General features: G+C 37.9%; 1 protein-coding gene across 3 annotated transcripts in view; it reads right to left on the bottom strand.

Annotated features, from left to right (window-relative positions):
• Positions 1-16,791, bottom strand: part of PDE7B (phosphodiesterase 7B) — a 579,566-nt gene that overhangs the window by 270,437 nt on the left and 292,338 nt on the right. The window lies entirely within an intron of this gene.

The following is a 16,791-nucleotide window of genomic DNA, read 5'->3' as shown; positions in this document are numbered from 1 at the left end:
CTTCTTATAAGCGGCACCAAGTTTTATAGCTAGTTACAAAGAAATGTATCAGATATGGAGGAAGACGTGTGGGAAAGGGTGCGAGATTCTTAAAATGTTTGTTTTACAGGAAATGAGAAGATAGGTACATTTGGGGCGGATGCAGTAGACCCTGGGGTGAGACACGGAAGCTGAAGGAGCAAGTGCTAGGTGAAGGAGAGGTACGAAATGCAAGCCTATTTCTTTTCTGCGAAAATTTCCCTCCTATTCTTTTTTCCCCTACCTTTTTCTCTTGGCTCCTCCAGGAACACTAATGCTAATGGCTTAGCAAGCCCTATCAGTATGCAGCAGAAGCCTTTATTTACAAGTAGAAAGCTCTGCCTGGTTCTAATGCATTAAGTGTTTTCCTGAGGCCTTATTTCCATTCCCAGGCTACAGTGAGTGTACTTTTTAGCCTCTATTTCCACAGTGTTCTTGCTCCTAACAGCCCTGCAGGAGCCTACAACCACATTTAACTCTGATCTTTCTTAAAACTCTTACAGGCAGACCAGCACTGAACTTAAGGTACATAAGATAAGGTCAAGAATGGACACAACTAGTGTAAGTGAATTACCCATGGGCCCAGCAGCATTAGTACTTATCAGAGAGAGGCCATAGGATACCAGATCTCTTTCTAGTTCTGGGGCAGACTTTTCTCTCCCTGATACAGTTATTATGGCACCTCGCATTTGGCAGCAAGTTCATCTGTTGTGTTAGAAGTAAACTTGAGTTTGTTTCCTAGGACTTGATTAAATAGCATCGACTTTGGACATACAGTCCTTAGCTTTTACTATTCATTGTCCTTATTAATGTATTTCGAGTCATTTGCTACTTTCTTTCTTAATGATATAAAGTTCTTTATTGCAGGTGTGCCTCTGGGTACTGAGAGACAGCCTTCATATTATTGTCAATTTAGAGCCTAACTTTCAAAAAAAGTTTATCTCATTCCTGTATTTTTATTCCATTACACAATTGCTTTCATTGAACAAACAGGATTTGTCTCCTTTACCTGATTTGATGGCTTCTATACATATTTTTTTTTATTTTTTTTAACGTTTATTTATTTTTGAGACAGACAGAGACAGAGCATGAACGGGGAGGGGCAGAGAGAGAGGGAGACACAGAATCGGAAACAGGCTCCAGGCTCTGAGCCATCAGCCCAGAGCCCGATGCGGGGCTCGAACCCACGGACCGCAAGATCGTGACCTGGCTGAAGTCGGACGCTTAACCGACTGCGCCACCCAGGCGCCCCAACTTCTATACATATTTTAATGATAATTCTTTAATATGTTTTTATTGTAGTCCCATCTCAAATAGAAAGGCATTAAATCAAATAACCCAATATTTAAAATTGAACTACAATTCCTTTTCTGCAAACATTTTCTTTAAAAAAAATACACCTCTAAAAATCAATTTTTAGTTTTTCAAGCTCGATTGAAATTTTATTTACAGAGTAGGAATTATGATTGAACCCACCTGGGTAAATGTGTTCTCAGATTTAGAAGGACCCATCTTATACCGATGTGCCCAAATGCTTCATTTTCAATTTAAATGACATGTTCAAGCTGTATTGCATGTTTCACCATAGCTGGGTGGGAAGTTAAATGGCAACCACACAACTCCTTTGGCCAGGTTAATTGTGTGGAGCTCATCGGAATTATGCAATTTGGAAGTGCATTTTTGGATGGTGGGAATATGGAAAGCTTTTGTTGTTGGGGTCTCTCCTCTCTCCTTGTGTCTCCATTTGGAGACACATTTGGTTCCTCTCTTGGAACAGTCTCTCTTGTTTCCTCCCCTCAAATCATCTTTTAAGGAAAATGGGAATCAGTTATAATTCTTGTTATTGTGGTTTTGCAGAGACTTTAAAATGTTTGATTTCCCAACTCTTGGGAATTCTTCATAAACTAGTTTGAAGTCAAGAGTTAAGGTATCTTTCACCTGAATATATATATAGTTCATACCATTTTAAATAACAGTATAAGTTAATAGTGTAGATTAAAAGAAAAATAATACTTGAAATAGAATCATATGATAAACTGGATAATTACCTTAAAATATTTAACAAATAAACCTCCCCAAACTCCACTTGGCATAGAGATAATGCATATAGGTGTAGTCAATATTTTGACCTCTAAACATTTGAAAATACCCAGATAGTTTCAGAATAAAACTTTGTGTGATTGGTTTTGTTATTGATATTTTAGTAGTTTCCATAATTGGCATATTCTTAATGGCTCCTTCAACTAATTTTTGGAAGTAGGTGGGATATAAATTATGCATGAAAATAGAAATAAATGGATCAGGTTTTTAACTAGAATAAATGACTTCGGTGACAGCTTAAAAGATACACTTTAAATCACTTCAAAATTTGAAGTCAAATGTTCTCTTTTTACTTTAGTGACAATGGTATAACTATTCTTGGGATTAAGAAGATATTGTCATTATTAATTTCTGGATAACAGATTATTAATTCAGAGCCTATAATTGTGTACCTGCTATGTGCTTGTCATAACAGGACACAGCATGAGTAAGAATGAGTTTCATTTCTACAGGTGTTTACAATTTGGTAAAGTGTCTAAAAGAAGACAAAACAAGGTAAGTGCATAAGTGAGCTACAAAATCAATACATATGGGTTCAAAGAGAGGCAAGATCATAGATAGAGGGGAAATAGGAAAGACTTTCTAGAACGTAAGTTCAGTAGTGAAGATGGAAAAAAAAGTACATATTCCACCTATACATGTTCAGTTTGGTCTACTGCAAGTACACTGTTCCTAAAACATAAACCATCTTTTTTTTTTTTTTTAATTTTTTTTTTCAACGTTTTTTATTTATTTTTGGGACAGAGAGAGACAGAGCATGAACGGGGGAGGGGCAGAGAGAGAGGGAGACACAGAATCAGAAACAGGCTCCAGGCTCCGAGCCATCAGCCCAGAGCCTGACGTGGGGCTTGAACTCACGGACTGCGAGATCGTGACCTGGCTGAAGTCGGACGCTTAACCGACTGCGCCACCCAGGCGCCCCCATAAACCATCTTTAATAAAGATTTTGAGGGGCGCCTGGGTGGCTCACTCGGTTGAGTGTCTGACTTCAGCTCAGGTCATGATCTCACAGCTCGTGAGTTCGAGCCCCACGTCGGGCTCTGGTGCTGACGGCTCAGAGCCTGGAGCCCGCTTCGGATTCTGTGTCTCCCTCTCTCTCTGCCCCTAACCCACTCACATTCTGTCTCTCTCTCTCTCAAAAAATAAATAAAGATTAGAAAAAAATAAAAATAAATAAATAAAGGTTTTGAGAACTATTCAGCTTGTTATAATTCATATGAAGGTGACTAGCTGAACATTTCAAATCATACCTTCTGTATGTAAACTTGCCTGATGCCCTTTAATAACAATCCACATTTGACATCAACCAGTTTTATCATTCCTGGTTATTTTCAGTTATCAGGAAATTGAATAACATGGAAGAAGTGGGTTATTATAATATATTCCATTATCTGATATTATGTCAGTATCGACTTCAGTAATTAATCAATGACTAGAACTGCTTTTATTTCCTTTCATGTACTTCACTAGAACATGTAAGTATCTCCTCAAAATAAAATTAGGATTATAAGACCTTAGAAATCAATGGTTCAAATAGCTTTTTTGATACATCAGCTACAAAAAATAAAGTGTTATGCTAGTCCTATGAGGCAAAATCCATTAATAATGTCATTGGGAATGGCACTTGATCTAATAGTATCAACTGTATTTGCTTGTTCTGTTTACTTCAAATTGGTTATTTGATTCCCAATTTTCTGAAAGCAAGTGCAATTGAGCTGTTCTCACCAAATGTAATATAAATTAAAGATGTATTTTTCAGAAGCCCCAAAAGAGAACATGAATGAATATAAGGTAATGAGACTGATTTCTACAATTAACATGCAAAAGCCTCTTAAAATAACTTCTGTTTAACTTTCAAAACTCAATGTGTTCATTCAACAAACATCTGAGAATCCACTAGGACAATAATAATAATGATAGAAAAGAAGAAAATCAACTTAAGTCTGTATACATAGAATTAAATTCCTAGTATTCATTTTTTAAATCGAAATATAATTTATATGCATTTGTAGGTGTACAACACAGTGATCTGACATTTGTATATATTGCAAAATGATCACTACAATAAGTCTAGTTACCATCTGTCACCATACAAACATACAATTTTTTTCTGAAAAAAATTTTTTTAATGTTTATTTTTTTGAGAGATAGAACATGAGCAGGGGAGGGGCAGAGAGAAGGAGAGACAAAATCCAAAGCAGGCTTCAGGCTCTGAGCTGTTCAGCCTGACATGAGGCTCTAACTCACAAACTGTGAGATCATGACCTGAGCAGAAGTCAGATGCTTTAACCGACTGAGCGCCCCGATACAGTTTTTTCTTATGACAACTTTCAGGATTGACTTTCTTAGCAACTTTCAAATTTGTAATACAATATTCTTGACTGTTGTCACCATGATGTATATTATATCCCCATGATTTATTTATTTTATAACTGGTAGTTTGTACCTCTTGATCCCCTTCACCCATTTCATCCACCCTCCATCTCACCTCCCCTCTGGCAACCACCAGTCTATTCTCTGTATCTATGGGTTTTGTTCTGTTTCATTTGTTCCTGTGTTTTATTTTTTAGATTCTACATATAAGTGAAAAGTATATGTTTCTCTCTGTATGACTTATTTCACTTAGCATAATACCCTCAAGGTCTATCCATGTTGTTGCAGATAGCAAGATTTCTTTCTTTTTTATGGCTAGTTTCTATTATATATATTTATACACATACATATAGCATATTCTTTATTCATTCATCTATCAGTGAATACTTAGGCTACTCCATATCTTGACTATTGTAAATAATGCTATAATGAAAATAGGGGTGCATATATCTTTTTGAATTACTGTTTTCATTTTCTTTGAATGAATACCCAGAAATGGAATAGCTGGATCATACGATGGTTCTATTTTTAATTTTTTTGAGGACCTCCCAAACTGTTTTCCACAGTGGCTGTACCAATTTACATTCCCATCAGCAGTGTATGAGGGTTCCCTTTTCTACACATCCTTATCAACACTTGTTTTTTCTTGTCCTTTTGGTAGCCATTTTGACAGGTGAGAGGTGATATCTCATTGTGGTTTTGATTTACATTTCTCTGGTTACTAGTGCTGTTGGGCATCTTTTCATGCACCTGTTGGTTACCTGTATGTCTTCTTTGAAAAAATGTCTATTCAAATCCTCTGACATTTTTTAATTGGATTGCTTTTGTTTGTTTATGTGTCATTGAGCTGTATGAACTCTTTATATAGTTTGGATATTAACCCCTTATTGGATATATCGTTTGCAAACAATTTCTCCCATTCAGAAGGCTGCCTTTGTATTTTGTTGGTGTTTCCCTTCACTGTGCAGAAACCTTTTCATCTGATGTAGTCCCATTTGTTTATTTTTGCTTTTGCTGCCATTGTCTTTGGAGTCAAATCAAAAAAATATCACCAAAAGCAATGCCAAAGAACTTACTGCTTGTTTTCTTCTGGGAGATGTGGTTTTTGGTCTAACTTTCAAATCTAGTATTCATTTTCAAAATTCAATTTCTTGGGTATCAATGATAGATCATGTGCTCTTCTAGCTGGAGGTGTGGGGGTGGGGCAGGAGGAATTACAATAATAAAAACAACTAGCACACGTTCTTCCCCCCTGGAGCTTACAGTCTAGCTGTGGTAAGCATAGCAAAAGACACAAGTTAAATATGGCAGGCTCCTTTCAAAAGAGTTTGAAATCTAGGGGAGAAGGTGGCAGATATATAATTACAAAGTAGAAAATGCTTTCTTTTCCTAACTAGGGTTATTATAAAAATCCCTCGGCAGGGTGGGGTGGGGGGTTGGGGATTTTTCAAAATTCACATGCCTGAGTTTCACTCCAGACCCAAATGAATAAAAATGATTGTCAGTGGAACGCTGGCATGAAACACTTTCTCCAGATGATTCTGGTATGGACCTCTAGTTAAGAACTCCTAGTCTGGAAGTCCTTTTAATCTCTTGCCTCAATTCACTCTGACTTCATTGTAATACATTCATGACTTTAACAATGCTCTGAAGGTTGCCTTGCTTTTCTCAGCATTGCTAATGAGACATGTGGATGGAATTCTTAACCCATGGTAAGAATAGATAAAATTAACTGGCCATTTTAATGTCTGGCATATACATTCTTCCTTTGTCCCTAATGATCTATGACTTTATGTAGACTCATCTCCATAAGGATTTTTATTTTAACGAGTGTCACTCTTTCAGATTCTTTTCATTTATCATTTCTTACTACTCTTGGGTTCTCATCTTGAAATTATAAGTATTGCTTCTGCTTTGAAATCTAGTTTTCCTAACACAGCACAATATTGCAGTTAAGATCTTGTCAGAAAGATTAGGAATGTCTCTGCTCATTGGCTTGGCCTGGGAGAAAATATATGGCACCTGTAAACACAGCATCACTTTTGGAATGTGACATGGTAAAGTCAAAACACATCGTACTCCGTGAAGATGTGTAACCAAAGCCTGTTTGCAGCAGAAACCCTCTGAATCCTGCAAGCAGGTGAAAAAAGGGCTTGTCACGTCACTTCCCATTGCAAGAAAGGAAACTATGCCTTTCTGCTGTACTACCAACTTAAAAATAATATATGAATAAACACTTGAACTTTTAGTAGTTTCTTGGAAAGGGGGTTGCTCATGAGTCGAGAATCATGAGTAGAGCAGGGGCACCCAAAATATCACAGCACTCAGGTGACCAGGGCCATTTTCAGATTAGCAATTTCTGCATTTTCCTCCATGGACTTTGAAAAGTGTCTGTTTGCTTTCCTGGGCTCAATACAACTTGTCCCACACCAACAACAACAACAAAAAAGCGAGGCTGTATTTGCTTCCTCTTTCAATCCTGCTCCACATTTTCCTCCTTCTACTTATTTTTGTAGATATATAATGATCTCAGGGAAGATGATGCTGATCCTTGGAGAGTTATGATGCACACTTAAAAATGCTAGGTGTACTGATGGGCATTCTGGGTTACTAGTGGAGTCAAACTGCATATTTGAGGCTGTGCATATTTTCTTACCCTGCCGAACATGAATCATTTACATTCACCAGAGTGAAACAAACCCATAGCAGTGCTCTCATCTGCTACTTTGGCCTGTCTGAATGCACAGAAGATTCACAGCTCCAAATACCACAGGGAATGCCTAGAATCTGTCCAATGAACTTTCGATGTTAACAAATCAGAGACTAAAGAACAGTTTTGACTTGTCCACCACATTCCAAAATTATGTTTCTTTAGAAATCTCTGATGATAGAACTTTTTCTTTGAAAATGTTGTTTGAACAGAGCAAGTTTGTAAATTATTATGTGTCATACATACTACAAAGTAAAAAAAGAATATAACTGATGTCCTTCCCTTATTCACACCCTGAGGTTAGTGTGAAAAACAAGCAAGATCTTCCAGCTGGAGCAAGCTGGACAGAGTGGGCTCAGAGCCAGGGTCCTCTCGGGTCAGACTGGCAGTGGTTCAGCAAGAGCCTGAATTGGTTTAGACCTACATTCTGATATAGGCCTGGGGCTTCTGTTGGTAGAGCATATTATCCAAACCTCAGGATTCCTCCAGAATGAACCAGTTTCCTGAAGGGAACCTTAAGACATCCTTGAGAATCTACAAATTGGCATGACCTGTGGAGATCAAACTGCTGAGTGAAGAGATTCCATTTATGTTCTAAGGCAAACTTCAGAAAAGAAGTTCTCCTCCACACTGGATTTAGGTTCAAAAACAAGTAGAATATATTGCTACCATAGTAAAGGAAGATTACAAACAAATAGTAAAATTTAGAGGAGGAAAGAAGGCTTATAGGGACTATTTCATTGCAGGTTAGTCAAGAAGGAGTACCATTCCATTTTTTAAAGCTTTATTGAGGTATAGTTTATACACCATAAAATGCACCACTGTAAGTCTGAAGTTCTACAACTGTCAGTTTATCCAGTGGTACAACCATCTCCACAATCCACTTTTAGAACACTTCCATCATCTTCTAAAATACCCTGTTATTCAGTTTGCAGTGAGTTGCCATTCTGACCCCCAGCCTCAGCAGGTACTCATCTGCTCTGTCTGTAAACTGGTCTTTTAAAAGACATTTCATATAAATGGCATCATGCAATATGTGGTCTTCTGTCCTGATTTATTTCACTTGCACAATGTTTTGGAGGTTTATCCAATTGATGACTAGGATTCTATTGAGTGGATAGCCCATATTATTTTTACCCATTCACCAGCTAATAAGCATTTGAATTGTTTCTAGTTATTGGCTATTATGAATAACACTTATATGACCATTCACATACACGTCTTGGTGTGGACATATGTTTTAATTTTTCTTGTGTCCGTACCAAGGAGTGGAATTGCTGGGCCATATGGTAAGCAAACATGATTTTTTTTTTAATTTTTTTTTTAATTTTTTTTTCAATGTTTATTTATTTTTGGGACAGAGAGAGACAGAGCATGAACGGGGGAGGGGCAGAGAGAGAGAGAGAGACACAGAATCAGAAACAGGCTCCAGGCCCTGAGCCATCAGCCCAGATCAGAGCCTGACGCGGGAGTCAAACTCACGGACCGCGAGATCGTGACCTGGCTGAAGTCGGACGCTTAACGACTGCGCCACCCAGGCGCCCCGCAAACATGATTTTTAAGAACTGTCAAACTGGTTTTCTAAAGTGGCTGTACCATTTTATATTCCCACTGGAAATATATGAGACTTCCAGTTTCTCTATATCTTCACTGACCTTTTGTATTGTCAGATTTTTGGAACATAGCTATTTCTAGTGGACATGTAATGATATCTCACTGTGATTACAGTTTTCAGTTCCCTAATAACTAATGATATGGAGCATCCTTTCATATGCTTATTAGCTATTTGTAAATCTCGTGTTATGGAGACAGGATTTACCAACTTCTTCATGTCACATTAGCTGGATGGCCCACCCATCTCCTCCACCTTGAAATGTTCTCTTCTTTTGTCTTCTGGGGCACTATGCACTTAAGCTTCTCATCCTCTCTCTGGCCACTCATTATTAGTCTTTGTTATCCCCTCTTCCTCCACTTGACTTTTAAAAGCTGGCGTTTCTCAGGGTTTAGTTTTTAGATTCTCTTCACTTCTCACTTTATTGTTTTCTTATTCATGTTATTAAAAAAAATAACCTGTATTCATTTTTGAGAGAGAGAAAGAGAGAGAGAGAGCACGAACATGGGAGGGGCAGAGAGAGAGAGAGAGAGAGAGAGAGAGAGAGAGAGAGAGACACACAGAATCTGAAACAGGCTCCAGGCTCTGACCTGTCAGCACAGAGCCTGACACAGGGCTCAAATTCATGAACCGTGAGATCATGACCTGAGCCGAAGTCAGACGCTTAACCAACTGAGCCACCCAGGAGCCCTTAATTTATGTCATTTTTCTTCAAATGTCAGAGTCATGATGTTAGTTTCCAAATTTATATCTGTAACCCAGACTTCTTTTCAGAGTTATAATCAATATTCTGACTGCCTCCATAAATACTTCACTTGAATAAGTCATAAGTATCCTAAATTCTGCAACATGCCCAGAACGGAACAACAGTCTTCTCCATAAGACCTTCTCATTCTCCTTCCTTCTTTGCTTCCTTCCTAACTTCTGCCCTTTCTCCCTTCCTCCCTCTTTCCCACAATCCCTCCCTCCCTTTCTCTGTGCCTCCTCCTCCTCATTCTTCTCCAGTATTCTCCATCAAAGTAGTGATACAATAAGCTCAGCTGCTCCAGCCATAATCCTAGGAATCATACCTGATATTTTTCTTTGTCACATTCCACATTCAACCATTCATTACTCCCTGCTAGCTCTACCTTCAAATATGCATCAAGGGGTGCCTGGGTGGCTCAGTCGGTTGAGCATCTGACTTTTAATTTCCGCTCAGGTCATGATCTCACAGCCCGTGAGACTGAGCCCCGCATCAGATTCTGCACTGGAGCCTGCTTGCGATTCTCTCTCTCCCTCTCCCTCTCTCTCTCTCTCTCTCTCTCTTCCCCTCCCCTGCTTGCACTCTCTCTCTCTCTCTCTCTCTCTCACAAAATAAATAAATAAGCATTTTTAAAAAAACAAAGTATGCATCAAATCCATCAGTTATTTTCCATCTCCTTTCTCCCCCCCCCCCCACCTTAGTACAGTCATCATTGCTGGGCAGACTGCAAGAATCTCCCTATAAATTTATTCTCCACATGCCAGTGAGAGAAGTATCTTTAAAATAAAATTCTGATCATGCTGCCTCCTGTAATATGGACACACACACACACACTTAAAATCAGTTAATTGCTTCCCATTTCTTTTAGACTAAAATCTGGAAAACATAACATAACCTGGAAGAGCATCACTCAAGCCTTGTCTACAGCCATTCCTTCCTCTCTTCTGAAGTCCAGCCATAACAGCCTTCTCTTTCTCTTCTGAAGTTGAGTATATGCTGTTTCCTCTGTCAGCAAAACCTCTCCCCAATCTGCTTCAGCTGATCAACGTCTATGCAACTTTGCATTCCTCTTTAACTAAATGTCTCTTCATCGAGAAAGACTTTGGATTACCTAGTATTCATTCCCCTGCTTAAGCACTCCAATCATAACATGTACTTCCCTTATCCTAGGTGTAAACAAGTAGTTATCTGCATGGTGATTGATATAATGCTTATTCCTCAGATTCTCAACTCCATGAAAATAAGAACTCTGATTTTTCATCACTGCATCTCCTGAGCCTAGAAGAGCTAGCTCAAAACAGGCGCTAATGAGTATTGTTTGTTTAAATGAAGCAGTAAGTAAATTAATGCCTTGAAGTTCTCTTCGAGAATACCAAGACATATTTTCTCTAACCGAGAATGAGGAATAATTATGAAAATTCATCTGGATTGAATATTTTTAAAAATTCACTTCTAACTCAGAAACCTCATAATTTTAGGGGCTCCTGGTTGGCTCAGTCGGTTAAGCGTCTGACTTCGGCTCAGGTCATGATCTCGCAGTCCGTGAGTTTGAGCCCCGCACTGGGCTCTGTGCTGACAGCTCAGAGCATGGAGCCTGCTTCAGATTCTGTGTCTCCCTCTCTTTCTGCCCCTCCCCCACTCGTGCTCTGTCTCTCTCTCTGTCAAAAATAAATAAACATTAACAAAAAATTAAGAAATCTCATAACTTTAGACATTTATAGTACCTATGCTTGTTTTCCTTAAGTGTATGTTCCTTGGGGTAGATCATGTTAATTACATTTGCCTTCTGGGTATTCAGAAACCATAGTTGGAAAAGGATTTACAAACATTGAAAAACAAAGCCACCCATACTTCACTGTTGACAGTAGTTTTACTTCTTTGATCTATGTTTCTAAATAATCCAAGATAGTGACATTTATTTTATACCATAATAACCATAAATGAATAACAAAAATTATTTTAATGATATTTATATCTATATATCCATATCTGTATCTATATCTACATAATCTTATATATATACATTCTCCTAGGTTTGCCAGAGCTCAGAGATGTCAGATAATTTATCATGTTACAAAGATAATTACCCAGAAGTATAGGTATAAGCCCTTGGAAGCAGCACAACATAATGGCTACACACTTAGACTTTGCAATTGGAATGATCTGATTGTGTGGCCTTGGGCAGATGATTTAGTTCTTCTAAGCCCCCATATTTTTACCTTCATAAGAGGCTCATTAGGATCGTAGGTTATTGTAACAATTACATGAGATAACAGATAAAAGTACTCAGTGCACTAGCTGGCATGGAGTAAGAATTTAATTAGGTTAATAGTATTAGAGATGGAGAGAATTAAGAGATGGTATTCCAAAAGAAGAAACGAGATAGGTAAACCCAAAGAAATATCCAAGGAAATTGTAAGCATAGTGGAGTAAAGAATTGGAGAGTAGCAGGAGATGAATTGTCATAAGGTAGGTTGTGACCAGATACTAGAGGAATCTAAACATAAGGCCAAAAGATTGAAATTGGTGCTAAAAACAATGAGAAGCTATTGAGAAAGAAATATATGAGATTTTTTAGTTTACACCAGGCTTAGACCTGGCTATAAGAAACTGCCATAAGTTATGCTTATTTGGAGCAACTAACTAAGCTTTTCCAAATGTGGATAATAGCGAGGGTATAGATCAGCATAGCCAATTAAGCCCTTTTCAAGAAAAGAAAGCCCTTAATTAAAATAGTGTCTATAAATACTGGTTAATAACAAAGTATAAGCCTTTGATTAACAATTTTGATAGCAGAATGTAGTATGGACGTTTAAATAAATACCAACACCCAAGTGTATATTTAGTATCTTTTCTTTGTCAATACTGTGTTACCATCATTACTTAATCTAACGGGTATATTCACTTTCCCAATCTAAGCACTACATTTCAGGTTCTCTTATTTTTTCTAGTGGGATCACAGTTTAGGGAAGAATTCTTTTTTCTTAGGTTTATGCAATTAATCTGCAGAGAAATTATAAAATACCCCAAAGCAAGACTTAATATTGTATCTCCAGCTCCTAGCATGAAACTTTACCCAGTACAAATGCTCAGCAAATATTTGTAAATATTTGTTAAGGGAAAGAAGGCAGGAAGGAAGGAAGAAAGAGAAGGAAGGAAATATTGTTACTGTCCCATAGAGGTCCATTTGTCACAGATGTTGCCTCTCCAAAGGGCTGTCTCTTATTTTCCTCAATATTTAACATTTTTTAAAGAGAACTGCTTATAAATGGAGATAAGCACTGGTTTTGTGACAGGTTAATGTAGGAAAAGTGATATTTCCAAAAATGACATGTAGAATTGACTGATAATAGAGAGACCAAAGCCTGGAAGACCATTGAAAAGATGTTTACCATTATACAGCTTCACTGAGATGCACCTTTAAGCCAAGGTGGTAGCAGTGAGAAGGGAAAACAAGCAGACTCTCAGGCCATCATGAAGAAAGACTCATTGAACATCATGGGTATTTGGCTGTAAGGGTGGAAGGAAGTGCAAAATTCGGAGAAATCAAATATGACTAAAACCAGTCTCTGAAATAGAGAAGAACAGAAATATGATGACAGACTAGAAACTCAAGAGTGGAGTTGGATCTGGAACTTTAGAAGGTCCAGAATGCAATTTCACACAAGTGAAAGAAAGAGCCAGCACGGAAATCCCCCTGGCTTTTACATGAGTTGATATGGGCTCTGCCACTGACTAGCTACAAGATTGCAGGGGACACCCGTAATTTGCTGGGTGTAAACTCTTCATCTGTAGAATGCTACGTGGGTTAACTGGTCCTTACAGTCCTTTTAACTCAGAATTTCTAATCTTATTAATTTGACTCTTAGGCAGACAGACCAGAGGCAGAGAGTGAAAGACAGAGAATGGATGGGGCATCAGGAATCATGAAAAGAGCAGCAGGAGACAATGAAAAGGATACATGCATGACTTAGGGCCCTTCTGTTCAATACATGTCTTTTGACTAATGAGTAAGATTAGAAATATAAAGTGTTCCCAAGAACAAGGGAAGAGTGGGTTCTAGAAAAAAATGCTGCTGCCAACAGCATTAAATGCCACAGTGAGTAAAAGAGAATAAAACCCAACAAGGGCTTCTGGATTTGGTGTGTAGGATACCAGTGACCTTAAGAAGGTACTGGGGGGGGGGGGGCGCCTGGGTGGCTCAGTCGGTTAGGCGTCCGACTTCAGCTCAGGTCATGATCTTGCAGTCCCTGAGTTTGAGCCCCGCATCGGGCTTTGTGCTGACAGCTCAGAGCCTGGAGCCTGTTTCGGATTCTGTCTCCCTCTCTCTCTGACCCTCCCCCATTCATGCTCTGTTTCTCTCTGTCTCAAAAATAAATAAATGTTAAAAAAAAATTAAAAAAAAAAAAGAAGGTACTGGGACCAGGGACAGATTTTGACATGAATTCTAACAGCTGTGGTTAAAGAAGGATACAAGAAGGGTCCAATTTGACTGTGGAGGGAGAACAAAGCTAAAGTATCACAATTCCAGATCTCAGATATACTACAGAGCTTTAGTAATCAAAACAGTACTGTGCTGGCACAGAAATAGACACATAGGTCAATGGAATAGGATAGTGAGCCCAGAAATAAACCCATGCTTATGTAATCAATTAATCAACCACAAAAAAGGCAAGAATATACAATCGGAAAAAGACAGTCTCTTCAACAAATGGTGTTGAGAAAACTGGACAGCTACATGCAAAATAATGAAACTGAACCATTTTCTTACACAATACACAAAAACAAACTCAAAATGGTTAAAGACCTAAATACGGGATCTGAACCCATAAAAATACTAGAACAGAATACAGGTAATAATTTCTCTGACATCAGTTGTGGCAGCATTTTTCCAAATATGTCTCCTCAGGCAAGGGAAACAAAGGATAAAATAAACTATTGGGACTACATAAAAATAAAGATAGCCTACTGAATGGGATAAGATAAATATTAAATAAATAAATGTTCATTTTTTTCAGAGTTTAGCTCCTCTTCTCCCTTTATGTTCTCTTTACATTTTGCCCACATCAGATAATTTTAATTCCAGTAAAATGAGACATCACTTTCTATATTTGAGGCCCATGCCTTGGATAGCCTAAGTTTTATAAATTCTCAAAACTTCATATTTTCCAAATATTTCAGTATTCCCACCCTTCCAAGTTGATCAGGTACACCAGTGTGATAAGTAAGGTTGGTCCCTGCCTGCTACAAGCTCCCTCTTGCCCTTCCCTCTCCGTGACCTAGTGACGCTCAAACACACGAAAGGAATCCCCTCATATCTTCTGTTTGTATATGCCACTCTGGTCTCCCTGACAATAAAGGCACTTGCGCCATACTATTACTTGCTATTTACCCAAGGAAAACAAAAAAACACTAATTTGAGAAGAAATATGCACCCTTATTTTTATTGAAGCATTATTTACAATAGCTAAGATAAAGAAGCAACCTAAGTGTCCATTGGTAGATGAATGGATAAAGAAGACATGATACAGACACACACACACACACACACACACACACACACACACACACACTGGAACATTATTCAGCCATATTAAAGGATGAGATCTTGCCATTTGTGGCTACAAGGATGGACCTAGTTGGTATCATGCTATGTGAAATAAGTGAGACTGAGAAAGACAAACACCATATGACTTCACTCATATGTGGAATCTAAAAACAAAACAAATGAATAAACAAAAAGCAGAATCAGACCTATAAATACAAAGAAACCGATCACTGCCTGAGGGAAGGAGGTGGGGAGATGGGTAAAATGGGTGAAAGGGAGTGTCAGATACAGACTTCTAGTTATGGAATGAAAAAGTCATAATAATAAATAAAAGGTACAGCACAGGGAATATAGTCAATGGTATTGCAGTGACATTGTATGGTGACAGATGGTCGCTATACTTGGGGTGAGCATAGCATAACATGTAGAGATGTTGAATCACTATGTTGTAAACCTGAAACTAATGTAACATTGTGTGTCAACTAGACCCAAAAAATTAAAAATAAAAAAAAAACTGCCCTAAAAAAGAAAGCCTACTAAAGATAGATAATAATCTTCATTCTCACGGTAGAAACAATCTGTTTAACAAAATAAAAATTACAAATCAAAAGTGGTAAAGAGCCTGCCTTCTGAAGCTGCATGGTACACGCAGTGGAAAAACTGCTTTAAAACCTGCATAGACACGTGGAAAAGATTGGATACTTTTACCTTCGTCACCATTATTTTATTTGAGAAGTGAAAATTGCTATACATGGAAATCTTAAGGAAAAAAGTGTTGTGATCCATCTGTTCAGTCTGCGAAGTACACTTATCACTGAATAGGGTTTAAACTGAGGATATAAGAAAAAGTGGCAGAAGGATTGATAAATGGAAAGGGAGAAATTGAGAATGTTCAAACTGAAAGAAACGTAGTGGAAGATAATTTGATATTGAAGGGAAACAAACAAACAAGGGGCCAGGAAGCAGGAGAAAGGAGGGAAAGAAATATAATCTTTTCTCAGCTGAAGACTTTTTACATGAATTGCATAGAATGTTTTGGTCAGCACTATGAAGAACTTAGGGAAGCAGGAGGTAATTTAACAAAAGTTTTTGTTCTCAGGTGGTCACATTGTATGCTAATAAACAAGGACTGGGTGTGATGCAGATATCCGAGAGGGGAATTAGTCATGAACATTACACTTCAGCTTTGAGTGATTCCCCTAGACAAATCAGGCCAGCTGTCTCACTTCTCATCCCAAATCTAATCACTTGCACATTTAAATCTGACTTGAGGAATGGTTCTACAGCATATTATTAAATATATAGGAAAAGGATTTTACTGCTACATAATAAGGAATACACTTATTCTAAACCTGTTCTACAGATTGAAGCAAGAGGGAGGGTGGGAGAGGTTAAGGTAAAGAGGTTGTCTTCAATTTAGTTTTCAACAATGTGTAACAAAAAGAGTTGTATAATTATTTCAATTACACAATGCAATTATTTAAATTGCATTCTTCTAGAGTAGTTTGAGTTTCTCTAATATAGATTAGATTTCCCTGTAATATAGAGAAAGAGGAAGGAAGAGTCAGAGATGCTGCTAGTGCCTTGTAAACAGATTCCATTCTGGTGTCGGGGCAAGTCGGCTTTCTTATAGTAAATTTCGGCTTTATTAGCATATTGCTCTTTATTGTCTTAAAGCCTATGGT

This window comes from Felis catus, chromosome B2, assembly GCF_018350175.1.
Source record: "Felis catus isolate Fca126 chromosome B2, F.catus_Fca126_mat1.0, whole genome shotgun sequence".
NCBI lineage: Eukaryota > Metazoa > Chordata > Mammalia > Carnivora > Felidae > Felis > Felis catus.
This window is presented reverse-complemented; position numbering and strand designations above follow the sequence as displayed.